General features: G+C 38.4%; 1 long non-coding RNA gene across 1 annotated transcript in view; it reads right to left on the bottom strand.

The window, feature by feature from the left end:
- LOC118148845 (uncharacterized) overlaps positions 1-6,456 on the bottom strand; it is a 48,776-nt gene extending 42,320 nt beyond the window's left edge. Inside the window, exon 1 of the long non-coding RNA XR_004735862.3 lies at positions 6,285-6,456. This is a non-coding gene — a long non-coding RNA (uncharacterized LOC118148845). The remainder of the gene's footprint in view (positions 1-6,284) is intronic.
- Positions 6,457-20,218: the final 13,762 nt, after the last annotated feature.

Here is a 20,218-nt window from a genome sequence, read left to right as displayed (position 1 = left end):
TGGCCTGGGATGCAATAGCACCATGGGAAGCCATCAGACAGCTCTGGTAATATGCCTTACTATAACTGCAGACATACAGATGGACAAATAGACGGGTCCTTGGCCACTGGTGCTCTATGCTAGCATTGTGTGTGCCTAAGGAGGCTTGCCTTGTTGTGGATCAAAGAGAGTGGCTGCAGATCACTCCCGCCACCCACATCACTCCCACCAATTCCCAGAAGCTCCTCTCATACCTCCCTGTAATGTCCCTATTTCTTTTCTTTTTCTTTTTTTGAGATGGAGTTTTACCCTTGTTGCCCAGCTTGGAGTGCAGTGGCGTGATCTTCACTCACTGCAACCTCTGCCTCCTGGGTTCAAGCAATTCTCCTGCCTCAGCCTCCCGAGTAGCTAGGATTACAGGTATGCACCACCACGCCCTGCTAATTTTGTATTTTTAGTACAGACAGGGTTTCTATGTTGGTCAGGCTGGTCTAAAACTCCCAACCTCAGGTGATCTGCCCACCTTGGCCTCCCAAAGTGCTGGGATTACAGGTGTGAGCCACCACACCTGGCCAATGTCCCTATTTCTAAAGGACACATTCTCGGCTCCTCAAAATGAGGCTGTCTTGAAGCTGGATTCTCTCTGACAAAGCCACCCGACATGTTTTGCCAGCAGATCCAGTGAGCAGGAAAAATCCCATGGATACCCCAGAGGGAGTTTCAGCAGCCAGAGAGGGATGGAAATCCCACAGCTACTCACCTTCAGTGTGAGTCCTCCCCTGCTTTGCCCAAGTTGCTCTTCAAGCTCATTCTCTGATACCCATGACCTTCTCTAAGCCTGATCTCCCACAGACAAGCTGGCACCATACACTGTACAGTAATGTCTTCTCTACTGGACTCCTGAGAACAGGAAGAGTTTGTGCATTCTTGTCCCCACTGCCTATCATCATGGCAGTTACACATAAGGCATTTTACATGTGTTGAGGACGAGAGTAAGCAGAGCTTTCCACATCAGGCTGAAACAGGCCTTAAAAACGTGTCTATCCCTTGGCGAGGGAACACAGCAATATAAATCCATTCAGAACACTGAGTCTTTGATGTATAAAGGCGGAATCTTAAAAGAGGAGAAGGGGTTAGAAAGGAGAAGCTTGAGGACAACAGAGGCATGCTTTGCTCAATTCACACAGAGAATGGATAGGCAAGATGATGCTGAGAAGGGAAGAGGATACCATCCCCTCTCAGTGCAGCACTTCTTCCAATAGTAAAAAGAACAAGAACTCTGAAGTTAGAATTTGATTTGCAGCCTAGCTTTTCTGAGATTGTTCATGAAGAACTACGAAAATGCCAAAACACAGCAGCAGAGGAGTCTTGGGAAACAGGCTCAGGCCTGTCAGCATTTCTGATTGTTAACCAGTCACACTTTGTGCTTTATTTCAAGCCTGTTTGAGGCCAGTGGAGAAATGAACAGGCCATAGCTACACCAATTACTTTCCAGATGAAACTTCCACAGTGTGGAGGGAGTGAGTTTCTATTTGTGGACTCAACTTAGAAAATTGTTTAGAAAATTTCCTGGCAGGTATGAGCAGGAACTTGATCAAGGAATAACTCTAGGTAGGGATTTTTTAAATGAAATTCAGAGCAAACGCCATAAAAAAAAGTCAGCGTCGCAGCTAGAGAGGGATGCTGGCATTCCAACACACCTGGTGGAGACCGAACCTGGCGAGCAGCAATCAAAGCTGGCTCCCAGACATTTGAGAGCCTCACCACAGAGTTGGCAGTGCTGTAGAAGCTGCATTCAAGCCCTGGCCTGGGTGTCATGGAAACCAAGTTTCATATGCAGGCTCATCCAAGGTCTCCTAATTTACTGTCTAAAGCAAGCTTTCTCACCATTCTCCATCTGTTTTCATTTCTACATTTCAAAGTTGGAGATAATCCTCTTTAAAAAAAAAAAAAAGTGGAGAAAGTGAGTACTTACAGAATACCCACTATGAGCCAGGCTTATACTAGATGTTATACATGAATTATTCCGTTAACCTTCACAATGGCCCAGAGTAGTCAGGTAGGGTGAGGTAATGTATAGCAGTCAGAATTCAGGTTTAGAGCCAGGCTCAGTGGCTCACGCCTATAATCCCAGCACTTTGGGAGGCCAAGGCTGGTGGATCACGAGGTCAAGAGATCGAGACCATCCTGTCAACATGGTGAAACCCCATCTCTACTAAAAATACAAAAAATTAGCTGGGCATGGTGGCACGCACCTGTAGTCCCAGCTACTCGGGAGGCTGAGGCAGGAGAATTGCCTGAACCCAGGAGGCGGAGGTTGCGGTGAGCCGAGATCATGCCATTGCACTCCAGCCTGGGTAACGAGAGTGAAACTCCATCTCAAAAAAAAAAGTGAATTTTTTTTTTTAGAATTCTCTAAAAACCACTTTGTTTTTGAGAAATGGATCGATACAGACAGCATTAAATACAAAGAGTAAAGACTGAAGGCTGGTGAGAACTACTGTAGCTTTGAAGAAATCAGAAAATACTTGAACCACAGGACACCCCTGCCAATGATCTCATCTGCATGTCACACTGGAGTAGGGGTTCCCAGAAGTTCACCCGGAAGCTACTGTGAATTTCGTGTTCATTATATGTCCACATGGCTATCCTCCACAACAAGAGAGCAACAAATGCTTCTCCTCTTCCATCTTAAAGGTCTGCCTACCTGTCTCACATTGGCAAAAGCTAAACCAGAACACTGTCGATCAGAGGGCCTGGTAGTTTTCAGAATTTTAGCCCCTTAGAAACAAGGAAGAGCTTAGAACCAACAGTCAATATCTGACACTGAATAATATTATTGTGTTTATCTTATTATTGAGGCGCCTAAAATTTCAAGAAGTCAAATAACTTTTCTCAAGTTCTTTCTGCTAGTTTGTGATGGGGATGGAAGATCATTATAATAAACCTGGGTGTTCCTCCCTCCAAAACCTAGGAGAAAGAAAGGAATTTTGATTAGTGTAGACACACATATTTGTTCAACTGCATCCAGAGAAGAGATTTCTGTGTTTGCATTGCTGCTTATCCACTAGCCTTGTCAGCACGAGGGAGATTTAAAAAAAAGCGGGTTTCCCCATAAACCATGCAAGAGTCTATGTGATATTTGTCCATAATAATTAAAAAGAGTATGAGGGCAATAATATTAATGCCTTCAAGTGCAACCAGGGGAATGCAAGTTAAAACCACAGTGAGACGCTGTGTCACATCTACCAGACTAGCAAACATGAAGTGCTGCAAGGACAAAGAGCCACACCAACTCTCTGCCACTGCTGGTGGACATAATAGGTTGGTACAACCATGTCAGAAAACAATGTTCCATTACCTCTTTTTGAGACAGGTTCTCACCTTGTCACCCAGGTTGGAGTGCAGTGGCCAAATCTAGGTTCACTGCACCCTCCACCACCAGACCAGGCTCAAGCTATCCTCCCACCTCAGCCTTCTGAGTAGCTGGGAATACAGGCATGTGCCACCACACTCAGCTAATTTTCTGTAATTTTGTAGAGATGAGGTTTTTCTATGGTGCCCAAACTGGTCTTGAACTTCTGAACTCAAGCAATCAGCCCACATCAGCCTCCCAAAATGCTGGAATTATGGGCATAAGCCACCACCCTTGGCTTTCCATTACCTCTTAAAGTTAAATGTGTTTACAGTCTATGAGGAAGGAATTTCACTCATACTAATATCTCCTAGAGAAATTCTTGTACACTGTAAGATGAAATGTATACATAAATGTTTATAATAGCATTATCCATAATAGGTTAAAACTTAAAGCAAACCTAATGGCCATTAACAGGATGAATAAATAAATAGAGTATATTCATACAATGGAATATTACACAGCAATAGAAATACAATGAGATGGAAAGCGATATATGAACTTAAAAGTTTTAATGCTCAGGAAAATAGTCATGATTCCATTCATATAAAAGGTATAAGCAGACAGTACCAAATAATATACTGTTTAGACTGCATCCTATGTCACAAAAATCTAAAGCAATGAAAATATTAATTAAATACAGAAAATAATGGATTATTTTAGAGGGAGATAGAATGGAGTTAAACTCGGGAGGGACACTTGGAGGAACCTTCTATGGTCTTAATCTAAGTGGGACGGTAAGTTCAAGGGCGTTTATTTTATTCTGATTCCTTACATCATAATTACGTATACTCTTCTATATGTATACATATACACATATTTCTTTGTATATTTCATATGCAAAGAAAGTTAATGTCACAGTGGAGATTTTCTGTCAGCCTCTGCCTTTCTCCAGCCCCACCCAATTATAGTTTGGTTTTGGGATAGCAGTTGTACAGCCTGTCCATCCCATTCTGGGCTTTCAAATTTAGCCCACTCTGAGACAAGATAAGGTCTACTTTGGTGTATGAACTCCATCCCCAGAATTCCTCCTGACCTATTCTCACTTGACAGCTTTACCATATTAATAAACCAAACTAGTTTAGAACATGAATTTTGGGCCAGGCGTGGTGACTCATGCCTGTAATCCCAGCACTTTGGGAGGCCGAGACGGGAAGATCACCTGAGGTCAGGAGTTCGAGACCAGCCTGGCCAATATGATGAAACCCCGTCTCTGCTAAAAATAAAAAATTAGCTGGGCGTGGTGGCGGGCACCTGTAGTCCCAGCTACTCGGGAGGCTGAGGCAGGAGGATCACTTGAACCCAGGAGGCAGAGGTTGCAGTGAGCCAAGATAGCACCACTGCACTCCAGCCTGGTGACAGAGCGACACTCTGTGTCAAAAAGATAAAAAGAACTTGAATTTTGGAACCTGTGTTCGATTCCCAGCCCCGCCACTAGCTAGCGTGGTGACCTTGGGATCGTTGTATAACCTGCATGTTTCTCAGACAGTGAAACAGTACTTACCTCCTCAGATTGTTGTTAGGAAGGTGCGATGATTTAATTGAGGTAAAGCACTTTGAAGATGGACTGGCACATGGGGACTGTGATTTCATTGTCAGCTTTGACTATTACTTCCTGCTTTTTCTCTTGGCAGCTTAGTTGATCACCCCACCTTTCTTGCTTGATGCCACACCTCAGTACTTACTCTGCATTTGGTCCTATTCCTAAGAACAGGAATCAGCAAACTATGGCCTGCAGGTCAGAGGCAGCCCACTGTCTGTTTTTGTAAATAAATTTTCACTGAAACACAGCTATGTGCATTTATTAATATGTTGTCTGTGACCATTTTCATGTTACAAAAGCAGGGCTGATTAGTTGTCACAGACTGTATAATCTGCAAAGACTATCTGGCCATTTATAGAAAATGTCTGCTGACTCCTCCTTAGTATATGGTTAAACTCTGCTCTCCTGGCTTTGATCTTGCCCATCTCCCATAACCTTTCTGGTGCAGACACAATTCCACATATCTGTAGTCCAACCTCAGGCACAGTGACAAATGAAGCCAACATAATTTATGTTCTTGGGCTATACGGACTATGAAATCGACTCAACTCCTTCTTGGCCATTTCTCATCATGGATAGAAGGGCTTAGACACATCAAGTGCCCAGGCCATTTCTGAGCAAGCCAATGCATGTGACAGCCGACTCTGGCGTGAAGAGCTCACTACCTCCTACTAGAAATCTCCAACAGCATAGCATGTGATTACCTCACTTTGAAATAGAATATGTAGAAACATAATAAATACGCCAGGTCACACATTTGTAAACACATACAAAGATAAGCATTAACTGTCACCACGACCTGGCCATTAAAATGTTTTAAATCCTGAATATTACATCCCCCTAAGTAAGGCAAAGCCATTAAAGCAATAACTGTGAAGTCATATGATTCTCTCAATGGGTCTTAGGAGGAAACAAGTCAATGTAAAATAGGCATTTATTTTTTTAATGTAATCCCTGTTCTGATGACATTCATCCCTATGACCTCAAGCACCCAAGATAACACACCTACTTCACAGTTCTAAATGAGAAGTCCTCTAATAAGGGTGAAGGGTAACACAAAGACAAAATCTAAAAAAAGAAACCAAAGAGACTGCAAAGACAAGGAGTTTCAGCAAATCACCCATTCCCACCCAGGGAAAGAAAAAAAAACAGACGTGCCCTCCTTTGTGTGCTATTTTGGTCACATGTGATTAATAGCCTGTCACACTGTCAGGAGAACCCAGACTCAATCAAATCGACACATGGCAGCTCTGTGCACTAAGGCGGGGCACATTTCTGCACGAAATATGCCAGAGGGATGCACTGTGTGTGTATATATATATATATAGAGAGAGAGAGAACACATACCTGCCACTTGCATTCCTTGATCCTGAAATCCTGCCAAAATTCCTCTCCCTCCACATACTCCCAGTGTGTGTGTGTGTGTGTGTGTGACAGAGAGAATGTGTGTGTGTGTTTGTGTGTATGTGTGTGCATTTTCCCATTCCATTCAGCAAGCAGCTGTGAAAGCTGTTATACTGCCTCCACAGCATCAGAAAAGGATCTGGTGAGTGTTAAATGAGGGGGAGGTGTGATAAAAGGGATAAGGCAGTTAAATTGGGTAACTTAGAAAAGAATGAGATAAGATAATGAATGTGTTGCCATGGAAACCAGGTCATAGGCATAATCTAATACTGCTCTCTATCTGTAACATTCTATATTCTGAGAAATGGGCAAACCCTATTTTTTCTACTTACGAATATTATCTTTACAGAGATATTAATAGTCTAGTCAGTGCCTTATTTCCCCATTTATTAGTGAAGCAATACATAAGTGAGATACAAACATGTCCTCTAGACTAGAAGAATGCAAAAATCCTTTGTGAATCCTAAAAGGACTCTCTCTGATTTATTTTCATTCCTTTTAAAATTGACTGTCACATTTCTCTTTACTTCCCATAAACATCCTATCCGCCAAGCTTGCTCTTTAATAAAATATGTTTTATTAAAGAATGCCCAAGAAATTGATACATTTCTGTAAAATTTGGCTTTACAACCAAATGCACCCCAACTCTCTGTATCAAAAGAGCCCTTCAAGTAATCATCCTGGAAGTTATTCTGCTGGCTGATTCCTCAGGGTGAATATCTTTATAACTCCTCCTTTGGCACATGGGAATTACGGTGACTTTAAAATACATGTTAAAATACTAAAATATAAATAAAAAGGAAAGTTTTAAACTCAAACATGTAAATCTAAATGAAACATCAGCATGGGGGTGAGGATGGTGCAATACATATTCACAGCCCTTAATGTCCTATGTGTGCTACTTGAACTAACCTTTTGAGTGTGCCTTCTGGTGGTCAAGGCAAACAAGAAAGCATGAAATAACAAACGAATGAGTAAAGTAAAACATTGCTCAAAATAACCCAAGCTCTTCTTAGAACTCAGTATTGAAAGGAATTTCTTACTTGGAGGTTCATACGTGGACCGCTCATATATTGCGCACAATGTCACAGATGCAAATGCGAGAAAAGGCTTCATTGGGACCTTCAGCCATGAAACCAAGGTGCACATTATGAATGCAATCTTGAGGGCTGTGTTCATAAGGAAAGGGAAAAGAAGGGAATAATATGTAGAATTTATATTTTTATTTGTCCTGCTTGGTTTAAGCATTATAATACTTTCAAGGAGAACTCCCCCATATTCACTTCCAAATAGCTCTTAGCTCAGCTAACTATTAGGTAAGAATTAGAAAGCAGACAGTGTTTTTATCCTCTGACCTAGAATGTAGATCTACTCTGGGTTTAATGATGATCATGATGTATATGGACCAAATTTACAAGCTTTTATGAAAATAGAGGGCTAATTCAAGACTCTCCAACCAATTCCTAGGTGCTGGTGTTATTACAAAGGCATTATTAGAATGAAGCAAACTCTGGAGATGGTTCTAAAGAGTTAACTCTGCAACTGGGTCATCCTGGAGAACTTGATCCCATTCAGACTCCAGCAAAGGCAGAGACCATTAACGCTCATCACATCTCCATGGCTTCTCTGCATCTCCCAGCTCTCTTTACAATTAGGTTTGGACTAAATAACAAAGTTCAAACCAAAGGAATGTGGGAATAAATGCTGTAAACCCTTGGAAAATCCAGAGGAACTTTCCAGTTGCTTTCCTTCCTTGAAATGGAAACTTAGAAGCCATACGTTACAAGAAGGGTGGCTCCATAATGCAGTAATATGAGCAAGAAATTAAAGCACACACTAAGTCACTGATATTTCAGGGTTTACCTAGTGTGAGAGTAAGCATGAATTACCCAAATAACTAATAATACACTAGCCAATAAACTGTCTTCACCATTTCATCTTTTTTTTTTAGATGGAGTCTCACTCTATTGCCAGGCTGGAGTACAGTGGTACAATCTTGGCTCACTACAACCTCTGCTTCCTGGGTTCAAGCAATTCTCCTGCCTCAGCCGCCCAAGTAGCTGGGACTACAGGCACCCACCACCATGCCTGGCTAATTTTTATATTTTTAGTAGAGATGGGGTTTTGCCATGTTGGGCAGGATGGTCTTGATCTCTTGACCTCATGATCCACCCATATCAGCCTCCCAAAGTGCTAGGATTATGAGCCACCACACCCAGCCTGATCTGTCACTTTTAAATCATGTTTCATTAATTGTTTTATAGATGGTATATATTTTTGGCTTAAATACTTTTGTAAAAATACAGACAAAAATTTGCAAGATATAACTACTGTCCTGTCTTTGAATGTATTTACAGACTCAGTTTCTCTCTCTCTCTCTCTCTCCGCTCTCTCTCTCTCTGCTTTCTTGCCTTCTCACCTCATGCCATATTAACATAGAGACATACAAATATAATTAGAAAAAAAGATATATAAACAGTGGATGCCAGATATAAATAAATAAGTAGGTAATAGATCTCTATTCTAAGAGAAATAGATCTATAGAGAAGCAGACAGACATGGTGCTTAGATATGCTTCTGTAAGTTTCAGGTGGGCATGGTTTCACATAACTTCAACAGGTAATTGTATAATTACCTGTTCATTTATAAATGTTGACATTGAGTGCTGAGAAATAAACTGAGATTAGCAGTTAGAAAGTAGTAGGAGAGCATTTTTACTCAAATAGTTCTACTTCAGAGCCTGCATCTGAATCACCACTTTCTACTCACCTGAGTTAATTTATTATCTTTCATTTATTCACTCAATTTCTCCAACACTAATTGTTGCTTAACCAGTAAGATAAGTGATAGGTCATTGTTGTTGCTTTCCTGTCTCCTGACAACTCATGTTTCCTTTTCTATCGACTGCCTGTTTTTTTAAGGATTATTTATGTATTTATTCATTTGTAACAGCTCTTTATAAAGATATTAACTTTGTATCTGCCATATTTGTTCAAAAATATTTTTCCAGTGTTCTTTTCTCTTTTAATTTATGGTGATTTCTCTTTATTTCCTTTCAAATCTTCCTTATAATTTCCATTATAGTTTTAAAGATCTTGATCTTAGATCTCCAAACTAACATAAATACACACTTACACTTTCCACATATGCTAATCATTTGTTTCGCTGTTACATTCTTTGTCTACTGGAGAGTTATGCTTATATAAAGGCTTTGAATCCTCCTTAATTTTGTTTCCTTGAGTGTTTTCATTTTTCATCATTTTCCAAACAATATTAATGAATATCTATGTTTTATCCTATTGATCTGAAATGCTATCTTTATTACACGGCATATGGATTGTTATGTAGCAGGGGAAGCAGACAATCTTGACAATCTTAGCTTGTAAAGAAAATGGCTCTAGTGTTTGCATCTCAAGTATTATGCTGCGTGCTTTTCAGATATATATATTTACTACATGTATAAACTACTCTTCTAGCCCTATTTTACTTATAATTTACCTTAATCATAAATAGTCATGTTTCCCCTAACATAATGGATTATCATAATATATATTTTTATTAATGAGTCATCATTGAAATTCTGTAATAAAATCCACTTAGCCATAGCACATAATTTCTTTAATATACTAGAGTTCATGCAGTCACCATTTGTTTAGAATTTTGCATTTCCATTTCTAAGAGAAATTGATCTATAGTTTCCTGTAGTTAAGCTAATTATAAGAAAAGAAAGGGGAAATTTACCTTTTATTAGGAAATATTTCAAGTAGCACAAAAATTTTTTGTTATATAATGGTTTGAGAAAAACTCATTTCTAAAGCTGTATGGGTCTGTCATCTTTTCACTGGTTATTTTTAGATACTTTTAATAATTTCTTTCAAGCTCTATTCAGCTTTTTTTCCTATTCTATGATTGACTGTTTTTTTATACTATCCTTTAAAATTATTCTTTCATTCATGTCTTTATGTCTATTGGCATATATTGGCACAGAATTCTACTTTTTCTGTTAAATGTGTTAAAGCGTAAACAAATAATGATTTAGTTATATCTCCTTGATCATCCCTAATAAAGTGTGTCGTTATTTCTTTTTCCTTCCCTGGTCACAGTTATGAGATTTTGTCTATTTTAGTGGTCTTAAGTCTTTTTTAAAAAACATACAATAAAACTCTCGTCTTTATTATTTTATTATTTTCAAACATCATTTCCATTTCTGCTTTTGTTTATTTCTTCCTTGGATGGACATAATTCAAATACAACCATTAAACACAATTCATTAATCCTATTATTGATTTCTCTTTATTCTGTTATCTACTTAGTATATAAAATATTGCATCCTACCATTATCTTGATTATTTAAATTTTTAAAATTTTTCACATTCTTGTGTAATTCATTAAAGTTTTGTAATTGTTTATTTTCATTTGGATTTTACTATTAGAAATGTAGACTTTGTCTCTGTTGCACGTTGCATATTTGTTCATAAAATGTTATTTTTTATATCAATCCTGTTTTCTGTTTGAAATTGCATGTAAATATACACACATATCCTCATTTTTAAGCATATTTCTCAATGTGTTTAGGAGTGTGTTATGGTCTGAATGTATCCCCCAAAATGCATATGTTTTAAACTTTATACCCAATGCTACAGTGTTGGGAGGTGGGGCCAAATGGGAGGCATGTAACTCATGAGATCTTAGTTCTTATGAATAGATTGATGTCACTATGAAAAGGGCTTGCAGAAGTGGTTTTGATCTTTTCTGCTTTCTGTCATGTGAGGACACATTTGTCCCCTTTTGTCCTTCACCTTCTGCCATGTGAATATGTAGCAAGAGAGCCCTTGCCAATGCCACACCTTTGGTCTTGGACATCTCAGCCTCCAGAACAGTGGAGAAAAAAACTTCCATTCTTTATAAATTGTTCAGTATCAGGTATTCTATTATAGCATCATAAAATGGACTTAGGTGCCTACTGGAAAACCCATGTAGTTGAATTTCATGTTACTCTGGGAGTTTTCACATTTACATTTGACAGATTTCATGTCCCTAGACATCTTATGACCACACTATCCTACAAGACAGTTTTAAAGTGTGGGGAATATCAATTAAAATCAAAATGGAAACACACATTTAAATCTTTGTGGGCATATATGCCCTTCATGCCTGTTTGTATACAATTGTATATGTGTGCACACATGTGGGTGAGTTCATGCACTCATATAGTGGTTGTGTGGTCTGCAGCCAAACATGACCAAAGAGACCAAAAGGTTATCTGACCAATAAGGACTAGGTAAAAAAGATTAACTACCTCCAGGAACATGTTCACTAGCTTCTTGACTCTTTACAAAGGGTTACAGTCCAGCACAGCGGTGGTAGCAAGATCCCATAAAATATGATGAGCTATCCTATTTCCCATGAAGACAGAGGCATATGGGCAGCACAGGGGAGACAAACTCAAGAAACTTGGAAAGACAGGTGAAAGCTAATTTAAATAAAAGGTTGAAATCAAGACTTAATGACAAGATAATCCCTCTAGGAGCTACAGAATTTTGCTTTATATCCTTGTACATGTAGGCTGATAGTGATAATATCTGAAGAAATAATCATAGCATGCCTGATCTTTGAATAATCAAATTTGTAACAGTGTTGTGATATTTCTGTCAACTTCATGTTAGGATCTCAAAATAATTTCTTCATGTTTAGAGGCTCATGCTGGCTACCACTATGGACTGCCTGAACCCTGCAAAACCCTCCTCTCCAAGTACTGCACTCGGCTAGCCCAACTGAGCTGCTAACTCATCTGAGCCGGAGACCCAAAAGGACCTCCCCCAACACAGGGCCCTGGCCAACTGCCGGATCCTGGTGACTGGGCTGAGTCAATCATCTGTTTTTAGAAAGAGTGGCAAAACCATACCCTGCCAAAAAGAAGAGGTAAAATCTGGACTTCCCGAAATGTGTTACTGAAACACACTGTTTTGGAATTCACTATTCCAATGAGAAATTCTCTCTCCTTCCCACAGAGAAAGACTCATGAGGATGGAGAGACTAGGAGCCAGAATCCACCTGCTCCCCACTCATTTATTCAAATTGAAAATAGATCCTAAAGAACTATATGATTTTTCCCCAGGAAGGTATAAAAATATGTCTCTGTTAAAAGAAGAATCATTTTAATACAGCCTTAGGAGGTTCACACAGGTTTTTGAAAGTGAGTTCAATTCATCGTCTTCACTAACAAGTATTTATCTTTCTTGTCTTTCTTGGGCAGCCTCTCTTCTACTTTTTATGGTCTACAGGTTGAGCTCACCTGCGCCATCATCATACAGTTATAGATATGGGGCGGCGGGGGGGAATGCTTAAATACGTTTCAGATGTAAATGACCATCTTGGGAGGGAAGCTTCATAAGTAAAGAGCCATCCTCGCATACCTGTTGCCTTCTGAAGGCAGTTGCTCCACAGAGTCCACTGTGACCTTGATGGTCAGTATCCTGATGATCTAGAAGAGGACAGCCCATCTCACCTGCACCATGCTATCGGCAGGCTGAGGTGGCCCAATTCCATACTCTATCCAGAACTACTTTACGTACTAGTCTCTCCTTAATTGCTTTGTTACATACACAGTGTAGTCGACATAAAAACCAAGAAATATGATAAAGAATAAATGAAGCACAGGTGTTCCCTGCAGGTCTTATCACAGCACAACAAAACCATCCAATTAAAGAGGCTCGGCTACATTACTTTCTTCTTCAGCAGATTTTTATGGCCCCTTACACCCACATGTACAAGACAGGAAGAATTGGGAAGTCAGACATACATTCCTAGTGCTACCTACTACAGGCTCTGGAGTAAGTAAAGCTTGTGTTTTTCCAGGGAAGTAGACAAAGACACACTTTTTTATGCTTTTCCCAGTGAACCTACAGGCAGCAACCCCACGTGCCAAAAGTGCAGACTAATGACATTGCCAAATGTTTCACACAAAGCCTATGTGCTACCTCTTGTTTCTGTTATTATCCCTATTCTGAAGTCAGAGGCTGTTCAGAGATATGCAAATCCTCCCTAGTTCCTTGAACCCCAGACACTGCACAATCCCAATACACAGCTTTATCCCAGTTTTGAAACACAAGATCAGATTCCAAGATTCTCATGTAACATGGAGACATCACATGGTCATGCTTTTTAAAAAAAGTTTTGTGGGTATATAGTGGGTATAAATATTTATGAGATACATGAGATGTTTTGATATGCAATGCATAATAATCACATCATGGAGAAAGGCATAGCCATCCCCTCAAGCATTTACCCTTTGTATAACAAACAATCCAATTATACTTGTTATTTTTAAATATACAATTAAATCATTACTGACTACAGTTCACCCTGTTGTGCTCTCAAATAGGTCTTATTCATTCTTTCTAATTATTGTTTTTGTACCTATGAATCACCCCGAACTCCCCCCAGCCCTCAACTACGCTGCCTAGCCTCTGGTAACCATCCATATTAATCTGTTCTCATGCTGCTAATGAAGATATACCTGAGACTGGGTAATTTATAAAGAAAAGAAGTTTAATTGACACACAGCTCAGCATGGCTTAAGAGGCCTCGGGAAACCTACAATCATGGCAGAAGGGGAAGCAAACATGTCCTTCTTCATAAGTCAGCAACAAGGAGAAGTGCCAAGCAAAAGGGAGAAAAGCCCTGGATAAAACCATCAGATCTTGTGAGAACTTACTATCACAATAAGAGCATGGGGAAAACCACACCCACAATTCAATTATATCCCACTGGAGTCCTTCCCATGACACATGGGGATGATGGAAACTAAATTCAAGATGAGATTTGGGTGGGGACAGAGCCAAAGGATATCACCATCCTTCTACTCTCTAGCTCCACGAGTTCAATTGATTTGATTTTTAGATCTCACTAGTTATCAGATAACTGATAACATGTGATGTTACAGAACATGTAATATTTGTCTTTCTCTGCCCAGCTTATTACACTTAACATAATGATCTCTAGTTCCTTCCAGTTGTTGCAAATGACTGGATCTCATTCTATTTTATGACTGAGTAGTAGTCCATTTTCTTTATCTATTCATATATAAGTACCACATTTTCTTTATCTATTCATCTGTTGATGGATACTTAGGTTGCTTCCAAATTTTGGCTATTGTGAACTGAGCTGAAACAAATCTGGGAGTGCAGATATCTCTTTGATATACTGATTTTCTTTCTTTTGGGTATACACCCAGCAGTGGGATTACTGGATCATATGATAGCTCAATTTTTAGTTTTTTGAGGAGCTTCCAACCTGTTTTCCATAGTGAATGTACTAATTTACCTTCCTACCAACAGTGTATGAGGGTTCCCTATTCTCCACATCCTTGCCAGGATGTGTTATTGCCCGTCTTTTTGGGATATAAGTCATTTTTGTTGAAACAGGTGTGAGATGATATCTCATTGTATTTCACTGCAGTATTGATTTTCATTCCTCTAGAATCAATAATTCTCTGATTGATGATGTTGAGCACTTTTTCATATGCCTATTTTCCATTTGTAGGTCTTCTTTTGAGAAATGTTTATTCAAATATTTTGCCCATTTTTCTTTCAGGTTATTGGATTTTTTTTCCTATAGAGTTGTTTGAGCTCCTTATATATTCTGGTTATTAATCCTTTGTCAGATAGGTATCTGCAAATATTTTCTGTCATTCTTTGCATGATGTCTCTCCACTTTGCATGATCATGCTTTACCTAGATAGCAATGTGCATGGCTGTTTGTGACATCCCTCTGCCACCTGTGGCTGGTTAGAGTACCAGGCTAATAAGACTAAGGTCTCTCAATTTCCATTTGCAAGTAGTTTCCAGAGAAGATGCTCATTCAGGTCTCTAAGATTTGTGAAAAATCTTCATATGGGTATTTAGCACAGAGAGAAAGTCCACATATTACGTGAAGGATGTAAATATTTCGGCCTCAATATTCCCCCAACTGAGATGCTGTGGAGCCACATGTCTACAATAAACATATTAATCCTTTCACAGAGTCTGTTTCTCCATCTTGACTAAGGGGCTTAGATAGGGCAAACATAGGTAGGTCAAATTAAAGTGTAACTAGAATTTATGTAACTGGAATGATTAATGGTAAGTTTTACCTCGTCTCTGGTTTTGGATGGTGAGACATGTTTTCGCACAGTGCACAAGATATTGAGAATTTCTAATCTAAACTTTTCTCATTAGTAAAGCACATCACTCAGAATTACCTCAGAAGGGAACCTTCCATGAATGAAGCCTTGTGTCACTAAAGTCATTAATATTACTTGTTTCAGGCATGAATGTGTCCTACATAAATTTTGCTTTGGAAAATGGGGAAGAAGGGAAAAAAAACAACTCAATATGTTGTTCTTATGTTGGTTATGTTCTTATGTTGGTTACTCAATAGTGAGTGAGCTCTGAAAGTAATAAACAAAAATGTAAAAAATATAAACAGCCAGAGCTATCGTCAGCCAAAGATCAATCAAGCAGCAATCTTCTGACATTGTGCAACTCTAGGGCTCAAGGTGTGCCTCGAGTGGACTGACTGCTTGCTTTTTGAAGGAATTCTTCCTATTTGAGAAGGAACTGTAGGGTAATCATCACACAGGTTTTTGTAGCCTGAAACAGGGTCTCTCTATAACTTGGTTTTGTTTTGTTTGTATAGCTCCTCAGTAAAGGTTACCAAGAAGGTATAAAATGACACTGCACAGCTCTACTGCACCACAGTATTCAGGAAATCAAAGTGCTGAATGCTATAGAAGACATAGAAAGGAAATGAGAGGCATTTGCAACCATGTAGTTTCAAACCCCAGCACTGAGGCTCTGCTCCTTACAAGCAATTTTTTTCAGGTCAAATTTTAATCAAAGAAAATGGCTCACTTAAAGTTTCTTTAACAACACTAGGTGATCAGTATACCTAAAATGATCAGACAAAATACCAACACTCTGTCAAGCTACAGCTGCTTGCCATCTTCCCCCAGGTTGTCCTGAGAAAGAAATCAGGAAATTTAAGTTGAGGTTTCCTAGGAAGATAATTTGCATTGTGATATTTAAATGCCAAAAAACAGCTATTTCAGAAACCTATAAAGAGAATTTTAGCTGTATAGTGAAAAACGAAAATTAGCAGCCTAGGAACTTGTTTGTCAGAATTTCAACGTTCAGGATAATATAGTTAATTTAGAGATAAAAGGACTGAGACCCAGAAAAGACAGATATTCTCTACTTGGAGATGCAGAACTAAAGTTGTTGGAGATTCAGAATGCAAATTGAAAAGAAATGAATGAAGTTTATTTTAAAACTATCAGAGTGGCTAAAATGGAAAAGACAAACAATTTTGATGACTGTAGCAATGTGGAAAAACTGGAACCTTCATAGCATATGCTGCCAGTGGTAGTGAATATTGGTACAACCATTTTAGAAAACTGTTTCGTGATATCTACTAAAGTTGAGCAAGTGCCTATTCTATGACCCAGCAATTCCACCCTCAGGAAAGTATACAGAAGAAATGTATAACATGACCAAAAGTCATGTACTAGACTGTTCAGAACATCATCATTTGTAACTGTCAAAAACTGAAAACCCTCCAAAGTCCATGAAAAAGAGGCTAATAAATTGTAATATAATCACACAATGGAATATTATGCAGTAATAGTAATGAATAAGCAACTACATGTAGCAACACAGATAAAACTTATTTATGTATCATTGAGTAAAATAAGTTTGAAACAAAAGATTATATTACATAATGACATTTATACAAAGTTCAAAATCAAGCATAACTAATCTCTGGGGTTAAAAGACTGAATATTTATGGACACAAGAGAGACTTGGAAATCTAATAAGATTAAAGTATTTAAACTGAGTATTGCTTACATGAATGTGCTCAGTTGGTGAAAAGTTATCAAGCTACATACTTAAAATTTGAACACATTTTTGTATGCATGTAGCAATTCAATAATATTTTGATTTATGTAGCTGGTTATAGAGATGGCGATGGATATAGGAGATAAGAGAAATTTATCCCACACAAAATTGTTCTTGAAGAACTAACAAATGATACATAAATTCAATTATTAAAATACAGAAATTTTTTCAGACATAAACAATTAAATTTGTAGATGAAAAGGGCAGTAACCTGCCCTTTCCTCAATTAAAAAAGTAAATAACAATAAGCACTGTAATTATATCCTACCAAAGTCACTGAAATTCAAGGTTAACGAACCACCTTGGGAATTTCAGCTTCTGGCAATGGTGAATCATATCATTCAGAACAACATTCCCACTAAAGACAGCTAGTGGAAAAGCTGGACAAAACACTTTTTAAAAAACATTCTGAAAGACACTGAAAAGCGAATAAGATAGTAAAGAACTGCAAAAGTCAAAGATGTAAGTAAGGTGAGCCCTCCACGAGAAGCCACTTGTGGTGTGAGGGGATTTTGCAAGTCCTGAGAAGGCAGTAGAGAGTGTGAGCAATGGGCTGTTTCCTGACCTAGGTGAGGCATGCATAGGTCCTTGTTTTGTGCACTGTAGATCTTCTATATGTGTGTGATGGTTCACAGCACAGGGTTAAAAAGGAAATATCAAGCCATTATTTAAATAGAAAAAAATGAGTTCATTTTAGATTTATCCAAAGCATTACTATCAAAGCCAGAAAGCGGTAGACAACTGGTCCCAATGACAAAATACCCCACAAGTAGCCCTTCAAGTACAAAGTGTAAAAGCAACAAACGTACATTGTTTCGTATGCAATAACTTAGAAAAGCCAGCTCGTGTGCGCTTGAAGAGACTACCAGAGGATAAAATTCTGCTAGCAAATAGATATATCGAAATATAAACAATAGGAAAGGAAAAGCATAAAACAAGGACTGGTGGTGAACATTAAATTCATTTAAATATAAAACTTAGTCTAAGCAACTGTGAGAATTATGAGATCACTGGTTCTTTTCATTCCACTGCAAATTTATCTCTGCTAAATTAAAGAAGGATTATGTTTAATATGCTCAATAAAAATAGCATGTGCCTTATAATACCAATCTTGGTAATTATGTTCCTTCTCTCTCCCCCTTTCTGTTCCCTATCTATACGTACTCTGTATTAATAAATAAATATCTAGAATTGTGTTTATAAATATTAAAAACAAGGCAGTGAAATTTTAGGCAATTTTTTTCTTCTTGAATATCCCATTTTCACATTTTTATTCAAAAATGAACATATATGTTTGTGAAAAATAATAGTTATTATTCTTTAAAAAATAAACTGAAAATAATATACACAAAAATAAAGTCTATACACAAGTCAGCTAAGAAAGTGTATTTCCCTTAGCAACACTGAAGGAGCTATTTAAATATAATCAGCATTCAATGAACACATAATTTAGCAATCAACAAAATAACTGACAGCTTGTAAATTATTCATATTTCAATTTTTCAATTGTTTACTCTTTTCAAATATTTATTTCTCCCTTTAAAGCAAACACATTCATTCAGGAGTCTAAAATTTAAAAGGAAGAAAATGTTGTATCAAACTGAGTTTAAATTACATATTAGAAATTTAGGTTCCATAAAAGAAAGAAACCTCCAATCATAGAAAATAGTCAAAGGTGGCCAGGTGCAGTGGCTCATGCCTATAACTCCAGCACTCTGGGAGGCTGAGGCAGGTGGATCATGAGGTCAGGAGTTTGAGACCAGCCTGGCCAACATAGTGAAACCCTGTCTCTATTAAAAATAAAAAATTAGCTGGGCATGGTGGCAGGAGCCTGTAGTCCCAGCTACTTGGGAGGCTGAGACAGGAGAATCTCTTCAACCTGGGAGGCAGAGGTTGCAGTGAGCCAAGACTGTGCCAGCTGTACTCCAGCCCAGGTGACAGAGCAAGACTCAATCTCAAAATAAAAAAGAAAGAAAGAAAATAGTCAAAGCTATCTTAAATCTTCATAGTACCATGTCCTTTGTTAAATTCAACTTTTATACAATCACTGTTTCTACCTAAAATTATCCCCTTGTATTTCTGCTCCTAGCACATCCAGTCTTCTGGACCAAGCCAACCATTTCCACCACTTTCGATGTTCTCTTCTGCTTTGCTTGTGACATCCAGTCAAGGCCTGCTTTTGTAACACACCCTCCAATCTATCTATTTTCATTGCCTCCAAAGTCAAGCCCTGATTATTTAGTGCCAGACTGCCTATCTATCCAGTGGCCTTACATCTAATCGCCACACATTCATTCATTCCTTAGATTACTTATGAAACACACTTAAGATACTTAAACCCACTTGGAACATTAAGCTCAGACTTCAGAGATCATGGAATGAATTTCTTCCCATCAATTGGATTAAATACCACAAGGAGACAGGCAAGCAAGAAATGTGAATGATACCGAATTGTAAAGAGAAACAACAGGCCCTAGGAATGGGGCATTATCTAGACAGAAGTCCAAGAAATCTTTCTCAAGAAGTAACAGGTAAAACAAACCTGAAGCATATGAGAGCCAAGTACAGAGAAGGGTATTCCATGTAGAGACAGCATGGGGGTGTTTAAGGCAATGTCTAATTGTTCATTAAATCTGACATGTTCAAAAAGAGAAATCTAGAGAACAGTGAGGAGGCTGTCGTAGCAGCCCACTGGCCAGAGCAAAACATATACCAGATTGAAGAGGCACCAGATGATGTAAGGCCTGGCATGATTCAAACTGAACAGCACTGTCAGATAATCTTTCTAAAAGACTCAACTCTGATTTTCTTCATTTGTGTGCTTAAAACTTGTCACCAGCTCCTCAATTACTTATAAGCAACTTTGAAATAAATGACAATTGTTTTCTCATTCCCATGAAGGAAAAAAAAAAGGCTTAAATGTGCCCCATTATTTAAAGA

Source organism: Callithrix jacchus, chromosome 17 (genome assembly GCF_049354715.1).
Source record: "Callithrix jacchus isolate 240 chromosome 17, calJac240_pri, whole genome shotgun sequence".
In the NCBI taxonomy this organism is placed as follows: Eukaryota; Metazoa; Chordata; class Mammalia; order Primates; family Cebidae; genus Callithrix; species Callithrix jacchus.
This window is presented reverse-complemented; position numbering and strand designations above follow the sequence as displayed.